At 36.1% G+C, this 9,438-nt stretch overlaps 1 pseudogene; it reads right to left on the bottom strand.

Annotated features, from left to right (window-relative positions):
- Window positions 1-5,593: 5,593 nt before the first annotated feature.
- On the bottom strand, window positions 5,594-8,989 carry LOC116083848 (annotated as a pseudogene).
- Window positions 8,990-9,438: the final 449 nt, after the last annotated feature.

The raw sequence follows: 9,438 nt of genomic DNA, 5'->3' as shown, positions 1-9,438 counted from the left end.
AGAAATTTACATGCAAATAAAGAAAATATCTAATAAAAAAAAGAAATATACTTAAGCACCTGGAACAACTTAGCATCATGAAGATCACTGCAGTTACTCAAATATTCTTTTGAACATAGGCACACAGTTATATGAGAAATTCCTTACTAGGGTAGAATTTTTTTCAACTATATAGTACCACAATACTTGGAAAGACTTTAATGCTTGTGCCTTTGTGAGTATGACTTGACAATCTCCCAATTGGAACAGTGTGACATAGTCATTCTTATAGACATTTTTTTCTGGAGACAGTCACAGACCTAGGGTGATTATTTTTTCATTTTTATTTAATAATTTATGAATGTTTAAAGTATAATTATATATATGCATAAATTCTTAAAACAATTTTAAGAAGAACATTAAACAAGGAGAGAAGGGATATTGGAGTCCTGCTAAGCATGGGACATAAAATTTGATATCTATCCTTAGATTATTAACAGATGATAAGCAAAATGATCGTGATACATTATGACATATTATTGAGGAAGCTTTGGAATAAGGACACTGAGTAGAAATCCCTTGTTAAATAAAAAATTTCACCAAGAATTCAGATATGATTTTAGAAAAGTTTCAAATATCTGAGTGATGTTTTCCTATGTAGATGATCCTTTCCAATGCTAAGGCAAAGGTGCAATCAGTGTTAAGAATATATCCTAATATGTTTAGGTCTATACTGAAACTCTGGTCTATCCAGCTGCAGGCTTGTGGTTGCCCAAGGAGTGTCAGATGTGAGCTCCTTCTCTTGGTGTGGGTCAAGCTAGACCAGTCGTTGTTTAGCCATTTCCACAATGTCTCTGCCAAGTTTATCCCAGCACATCTTGTAGGCTGTACAAATTATAGGTCAATAATTTTGTAGGTGGGTTGATATCCTACATCCCCCACTGGAAGTCTTGCCTTGTTACTGGAGAAAGCTAATTCAATAAAATTATTCCTAATGATATTTGGCTATACTTGTGGAAAGAAGCCTAACATAATTGTCATACAATAGGCTTCATTCAGCAACTGGTAAAAACAAATGCAGAGTCCCACAGGTAAATGTTAAGTGAAGCTCAAGGAATCCTGTGGGAGAGGGGAAGGAAAGATAGTAGGAGCAGAGTTAAGGACAACATAACAAAACATACCAAACAATAACCTTGAATGATAGGGGCTTACAGAGAATGAACCAACAACCAGGAAACCTTCATTGGTCTGACCTAGGCCTTCTGCATATAAGTTACATTTTTGTAACATAGTGATCTTGCCAGAGTCCTAATAGTAGGAGCAGGAATTGTCTCTGACTCTTGCTTGTTTTTGAGATCATTTTCTCCCACTATGATGCCTTTCCAGCCATAATATGAAGGAGGTGCCTAGTCTTCCTACAACTTGTGCAATATTTGGTTAATAAACATGGGAGGCCTGCTCTTTTCTGAAGGGAAACAGAAGAATAGTGGACTGGAGACTGGCATAGGGAAGGGAACTGCAAGGAGAGAAGGGAGGTTAAACATCATTAGAAATGTAGATATAATACATGAGAGATGAATAAATTAAAAAATGAAAATAAAAGAAAATGTTCTGACAACTCACATTGGAAGAGTTTGAGAACTTCCTTCATAGATGACCAGCTAGAGATGTAGACACAATTTTGAATGTGGTTTCTGACCGGCCTCTGCCACTAAGAAATGTGGAAAAAGGGCTAGCTGCTGCATAATATTTTTCTTAGAAATACAATCATACCATCAGAGTATTTTTAGACTTCACATTTATCACGTACAACAATACCATTCATATCACTAGAATTACTCATTTTATTGTGAACTAGTTAAAATTACAGAAAAATTCATATATGTAAATCATTCAAATTTGAAAATCTTTTCACATTTGTCTTTCTACATAAAGTTATACATATGCATTCACTAGAGATAATTGAGACAGGTGAGGATGTGCATAGGTATACAGAATGATAGGTTTATGCATATGAAAAGATAAAATAAATGATTGGAAGATAAATTCATTTTATAAACTAATGTTTATTATGCCTATTTTAGTTGTATTAATATTGATCAAAATTATATATAACCTTTTAAATCAATTATTCAAGTATGGATTTCCCTATTTCTTTAGTATTGTGACCAAATATGGATGATATTCAGTCAACAACTTTTTCCTTTTACATCCAGAACTTATTCAACTGCATTTCTCATTTCATGGGTCAGTTGCTGTCTTTGTTCTCATCCATGAAGGATAAACCTAAAGTTTTTTTTTTTTTATTGGATTCCTACCGGGTAGTGTGAGACTTAACTTTATTATGGATCTTGGCTTGTCACAGATGAATTGTTTTCTTTGATACAACTGGGTCAATCTATCTCTTGTGGGGAAATGCCATCTCTGTGGAAGAAGAATCTTGATTGAGAATAAAGAGATGCTTCTCTTATTTAAAAATGAATGGTGACTATTGGTGGGTAACAAATCCATACTCACTTTAAAGTGGCTAGTGAATTGTCTGTTGAAGGATAGACACAGCTGTAAAGGCATACAAAGGTATAACTGTCCATGGATACTCTCTCCTAGAGTAAGTTTACTAAATGTAAGCAACAACACTAAAAAGCTTAATTTTTTTCAGGTAAGTAAAGTAATAATGAAACGTATATTGCATCATTTTTTTGCAGAAAAAAAAAACCCGTAAATTTATAGGATTGTAAAAACTTTTATAAAGAATGGAGATGAGGCATCTAAGATAAATTTTCAGTCTTGATGTTTTTTGGTATTTATCCTTTAAGAAAAAAGTTCTGTTTTACTTCTTTTATATTATTGTCTCAACTTTCAAAAGTCTCTTCAGTTATCATTAAATTCAGGAAAATTGAATCTGTAATATCCTTTGAGTTATATGTTATTTTTTATTTTCAATTAAATGGTTAATAAAAATATAATGAAATAAATGACCATATTTAGAGTTGAAAATGAGTTAAGAAGGATCCTATGAAGTATAGTATTTGAAAAATGTGTGTGGAAATGTATATTATCAGCAAACTTACTTGTATCATATTTAAAACAATGAATTAATCAGAGAAATAGCATATCCCATAGGTTTCCAAATATTGAAGTGTGACTGAGAGGAATAAGCATGCATATGCAAATGTCTTGGTTTCATAAGTTTTATAATTTAGATAAATGCAGAAAAACACATTTAGACAAATTTTTATATCAGTAGACATTGTTATAACAAAATGGTAAATAATTGTTCATTAACAAACATACTCTGCATTATTCTGTGGTTGTTTGTTGGCATAATAACATACATTATGCCAAACGAGACATGTCAGATTAGGCTAAATACTGACAACTAAAGATTATTATGAAGTAGGATTTAAAGTACATGTTTAATATAGTCTTTATTATTACCTTTACTTAATATCAAATATTATTTTAGTCCTGCAGGAAAAATGAGGCACCTCATAATGCCATCATATTGCTACTCAAAGCCTATTTATGAACCATAATACTGGTCTAGTATATGTAGCTAATTATTTGTGAGAGTTCAAAAGTGTTATTTATCTTCTGATTTTTCTTTAAAAAATAATTTCCGGTCATAAAAACAGTATGCAGGGAAAAGTATTCCTAGTATAATCAAATACTTCAGAAACCATAAGTCTATTGAGTCTAATATGTATATTAAGAAATGAAGACGTATCAAAAATAAAATAATATGAAAATAATACAAATACAATAATTACATGAATGTATTAGGGCTTCAAGATATAAGAATGTTTAGAAAAAATAAAATTATTATTTTATTGTTTTTATTGGATACAAATCTTCCTTAATCAGTGCTTTTAAATGATGTCCATTTTACATTCTCAATGCTGTAATATAATAATTCCTACTGAGCCACCCTATACTATCAGGAATCTTATTAAGACACAGGGAACTCAAATCTAGGGAAACTCTTCCTTGAGCAGGGATACTCTTTCAGCTTATAAATTAAAAAAAAATCAAAAGCTTCAAGAGGTCATCTAAACTTATCAAATTTACTAGCTCATCTTTTTATTGTAGATTTTAAGTGTAATATCTTGGAATAAATTAGTTAAAACACATCAAAGCATTAAATTTGATTTTAGAACTTTTATTAAAATACTTTTTGCTACTATAAAAGATTAACATGTTTGTCTGCTAGTTTCCAGGCTAGAGATTAAGGGATTTGAACATGACCATTTATTCATAATCACAAGTCACATATGAATAAAATAAAATAAAATTAAAAATCAACATCTTGTCTTAGCTATCTCAGTGAAGTGAGTTTCATGGCAAACTGCTGCTGCAAATCTTAGAGAGAAAAATCAAGTCAATAAATCACATTTTTGGGAACAGATATTCCAGTGGAGTGGGAGGCAGTAGAAGAATGCAAACTGCATTTGATGAACACCAGGCTGTGTCCCATTGGCAAAGCTGAAGGATAAGCCCTGCCTCCTGAAAGTCCACCACATCTCACATGAAGGTGAAAAGTGCACCTTATTCTTCTAGCAGGGGAAAAAGCAATTTATTAGTTTTTGAGTTATAAGTATTTTTAGTTTGTTTAATTGTTGCATAAAATTGTACAAATTTATATGATAGGACATGAATATACATTCTATAATGTTCAAATAGGAAAAGTGTATGTATGTATTCAAACACTTTTTCATTGTCGTAAAAGTGTTCAGAATCCTTTCCAGTAGCCATTTTGCATTGTATGGTTCATAATGTTCAACTGTCTCTTAGTCAGCAACAAAACATATTCCTACTATGTAACCAGACTTAGTACCAGGCAAGTAAATGAACTTGTCCCTATCCCACATTCCTCCTAATCCCTATTTACCATCATTGCATGTTAACCTTCTTGGAAATCAACTTACTAGGTTCTACAAATGAGTGATATTATATAATACTTGTCTTGCTGTGCTTGGCTCATTTCATTTAACACACTTCCCATACAGGTTCAATATGGTGCTTTAGGGTGGCTGATATATTTCCTTGGGTAAAAATATCTGCCACAAAGTCTGACTATCTTTAAATTCTAAGGAACCACATAGTGGGTTAAAAAAATGGGCTGCTACAACCTGTCCTTTGTATTTCATGCATTCCCAATGAGGGGAGCCCCTGTATAATACTGCTATTGTGAAAGCTAAAACCCACCATCTGATGATGAATGTGGAAGATAAGAACCCCTACTTGTGTCCAAAGCAATGAAACCTAGACCTTTGAATTAGAAATTGCAGTTTGTTTTATTACTGAGATACAAAGATTCAAGAGGACATTTTGTTGTTATCCACACTATAGATTTTATAGTAACTAGGAGAGAAACTAGAGTTGCCACCATGTTCACATGGAGTCACTTTGTTTCTTTTCTTTTCTTAGAAATTTCACTTCATAGTCTTTTTAATTCAACTTTCTAACATACCTTCAGTTCTATCAGCATCTTCTTTTTTTTTTTTCACTTAGCAAGTCTTGGATTTAATTTCTAGCAACACACACATAAACACACACACACTCTGAAGATAAAAACCACAGCATACAAAGTGACATGTGACATCAAGCCTTAAAGTGCATGTTGGTTCCTTCTCTCCTCTCTCCAGAGTTGTTCTTGAGTGTTGAGGACAGCAGCCTCATTGTGGATGTTTCATTGTAGCAGGTGGTAGTTGTTAAAATCACAGACCTTATGTTGGGTGATGGAATCTAAGACCCACTTCTCTAACAGATACTGGATCCTTGCTTCCTTCTTGCCGTTGTAGGGACCAATGATAAGGCTGGCCAGCTGAGGGGCTGCGCTGACTTTGCCACCACACAAGAGTACCAGTTCATACAGTTTGGCTCTGGGTAGGCTGCTGGTTGGTGCAACGAGCATCTTTGGCTGATTGGCAAAAAGGGTTCCTTAATATTGCTGGGTAGATAAATGGAGATCAAGTTAGCAGATCAGAGCTGCAGGGAAGTTTTCAGAGAGTTTAAAAGGCTCCTCAGAAATCCAATGACCCTAAGGGGCTGCAAACCCTTCAGCTCCTTTGGTTCTTTCTCTAACTTCTTCATTGAGGACCCTGTACTCAGTTCAATGGATGACTGTGAGCCTCTACATCTGTATTAGTCAGGTACTGTCAGTATCTCAGGAGATAGCTATATTAGGCTGGCTTGTCCCCTCAGAACTCCCAGGGACTCAACCACCAACCAAGAACTACACATGGTAGGGCTGATTTTCTGGCAGCATGTGTATAGTAGAGGATTGCAAAGTCGATCATCAATGGGAGGAGAGGCCCTTGGCCCTATGAGGATTCTCTGCCCCAGTGTAGGGGAATGCCAGAGCCAATAAGTAGGAGAGGGTGGGGTGGCAAGCAGGGGGAGGGGGAAGGCAACAAGAGTTTGTTCTTGTTGGTTTTGTTTGTTTGTTTGTTTTTTGGAGGGGAAACTGGGAAAGGAGAAATCATATGACATGTAAATAAAGAAAATATCTAATAAAAAAAATCTAATGACCCAACTCTAAAGACAACAATAACCATTTATAAGAAAGAATCCAGCAGTCTTTGCACAATCCCCAACAGCACGTTCAGGGTATGGACAGACTTCCCCATCAGCATGTGGGTGGTGGTCTCGTAAACCTCAGATGCGAACGAAAAGCCTTTCAGTGTGCCCACCACCAGGATGAAGAGATTCTACTTCTCAGATGACATGCTTGTCATGACTAATGTTCTTGTTGGTTTTTTTTTTCCTTTCTCACATTTCATTGGTTTCTCTTGAGGTCTGACAATGCCTGTGCAAGAGCTGTCTGAAGGATCTGGCCTTCCTGGTCCATTTTTTAACACTTTCTCTATATCCTGTGGCTATGTTCTCCTTTTCTTCTACAGATTTTTCTACATTACAATCCTCTCCCAAGCTGAGATTACAGCTGTGTAATCTCACATCTTCGGGTGATGCTGATGCAGGAGGAGTGGTACCTTCTTTGGGGGAGCCTTTTCCATCTCCTGGGTCTCTGGTTTCTGTACCACTTCTTTGCAAGGGTGTGATGTGGTGAGCAGGACTATACGGGTGTCAGCTTCCCTCTGGACCTGTGTCTTCCCCAGCTGAGGGCCAGGCTGCCTGCAATGCCCTGGGCTGTTGTTCGCAGAGGTCTCCACCAAAGGCAAGCAAGTAGCAGCTGTATTCACTTCCTCCTTGAGAGGTTTCTTATGACTAGAAGTACGTTTTGAAATTAAGTAACTAATGCTGATGGATCTCTATTTTTTTTTTTTGTTTTTTGTTTTGTTTGTTTGTTTGTTTTAACCAATGTAGGTAAAATCACACATTTCCAGCATGTTTTTTTTTCGCTCCCACTTTGAGAGACCTCTGCAGTGGAACAGAGAGGGCTTGCTAGTGGTTGAGCCTCAGGAGGAAGTCACTCTGAATTCCTCTCCTTGAGATTATCAGGGGGAAAACAGTCCTCATATGAAGAACCCTCAATGTCAGGAGTTCCTGGGATGAGTCTGATTGTGGACTGCAGGCTATCGTCCGACTTGAATAGCTGTATTGCCAGAGCAGACTTTCTCTTGTACGTCTTCTTCAGTTTAACTTTTGGAGGTGAACACAAGTCTGTCATCCCTTTTCTCTTCGCTGAAGAACTCTTAGATCCCAAATGTACTACACGTTCTTCTATGATAGACTCTGCAGGAGACAGACAGTGTCTCTCACCAGGCATCCCTGAGTTACACCTGCAGCTTTCTTTCTCTTGGAATCAGCTACTGCACCTGTAGCATCTTTCTGGACCAAAGGAGTTGAAGGGTTTGCAACCTCTTAGGATGAACAACAATATGAACTAACTAGTACCCTCAGAGCTCCCAGGGACTAAACTAAAAATCAAAGAGTACACATGGTGGAATTCATGGGTCCAGCAGCATATGTATAGCAGAAGAAGACTTAGTCGGTCATCAATAGGAGGAGAGGCCCTTGGCCCTGTGAATGTTCTATTCCCCAGTGTAGGGGAATGCCAGGGCCAGGAAGTGAGAGAGGGTGGGATGGTGAGCAGGGGAAAGGAGGAGCGAACAGGGGTCTGTTTTTGTTTTATTGTTTTTTTTTCTTTTTTTCAGAGGGGAAACTGGGAAAGCAGATATCTTATGACATGTAAATAAAGAAAATATCTAATAAAAAAAGAAATTTAGGGTTGCTCTATAATTAAAAGTTTACTTATCTAAGTCTAAGATACTGTGCTATTGTAGCTGACCTGTCCTTCTGTGATCCGATTGAGGTCAGAGACTACAATTTCAGGCACTTAGCACCTCATCCTAAAACAACAGGAGATTAAGTAAAGGATTAATGCTATAGCCTTTTCCCTATTGTCCAGATGCCTCTTGCTTGTCTGGCTAGGGAGAAGTTTGGAGTATTGAACTAAGAGAAGAGAATAAAACTCACAGAAGGAAAAACTTTTACATAAGTGAAGATGTATAATCTCACACTGGTTCATATACAGATTCATACCTGCTCATATTTATTAATTTATACATTTCCATTCAAACCTAGTTGGGCCCAGTTTGCGTGCATTCTCGCAATTACATACACACACATCCATATTTACGTATGCATATAGAGCAAAAGACCAAGCACTAGTGCAGAAAGAACTCATTCTGGATGAAAATGGAGCTCCAATCTTTATAATATAGAGAAAGAAAAGACTTCTACCCTTTTCATGATAAATAAATGAAACCCATATTTGTAAGAAAAAAGCTTTGTTTCTCTTAATAAGACTAAGCCTGGCTTGTCCTTACCATGGGACCTGTTCTGTCCCAGGGTAAGAAGACTCCCTGCTCCTTCTGCTCTCTGCAGCATCTTCTTTTTTCCTCTTTCCCCTTGCATTCTGAACATTGTTCTCTTAATATTTTATGTTTCCTATAGCTTCTAAGTTATTCCACTTTGCATTCTCTGTCTAATCTAAAAAGTGTTATGTCTAAAAACTTCGCTTCAACTCAGTTTCTCTCACCTCCATTCCTCTCACCTCAGTCCCCCAGTTCTGATACTTCTCTTTTTCCTCAGCCCTTAAATATCTTTCAGAATAAATGATCACATGTTAAAAAGTTCATCAAACGTTCACACTGAAAATCAAACCATAGATTGAAATAGAAGTTTACAACAGAGAATGTTTTCATGCATATCCATTAGGACTCATTATCTAGCTAAACATCCATCACCTGTCTCAGCTCCACAGGTTTGTCGAAATTTTAAAATCAACTAAGTTATTAGTGATAAACTAAGTTATTAGTTTATTTGTATAGATAAACCCAGTCAATATTTTATCTTCTATCATAGCACCTATAATAAATTATTAGTTCCTTTTTTATGACCTTCGGTTAATTGTTTTACAACCTCTTGGAGTGTGTTCTAAGTAGGAGAAAGTCTGGTTACCATCTAAGAGCAATTAATTGGTGACACTCAGGA

The sequence above is a fragment of the Mastomys coucha genome, unplaced genomic scaffold (genome assembly GCF_008632895.1).
Source record: "Mastomys coucha isolate ucsf_1 unplaced genomic scaffold, UCSF_Mcou_1 pScaffold8, whole genome shotgun sequence".
In the NCBI taxonomy this organism is placed as follows: domain Eukaryota; kingdom Metazoa; phylum Chordata; class Mammalia; order Rodentia; family Muridae; genus Mastomys; species Mastomys coucha.
Note: the sequence above shows the minus strand (reverse complement) of the source record. Positions and strands in the feature narration are given on the sequence as shown.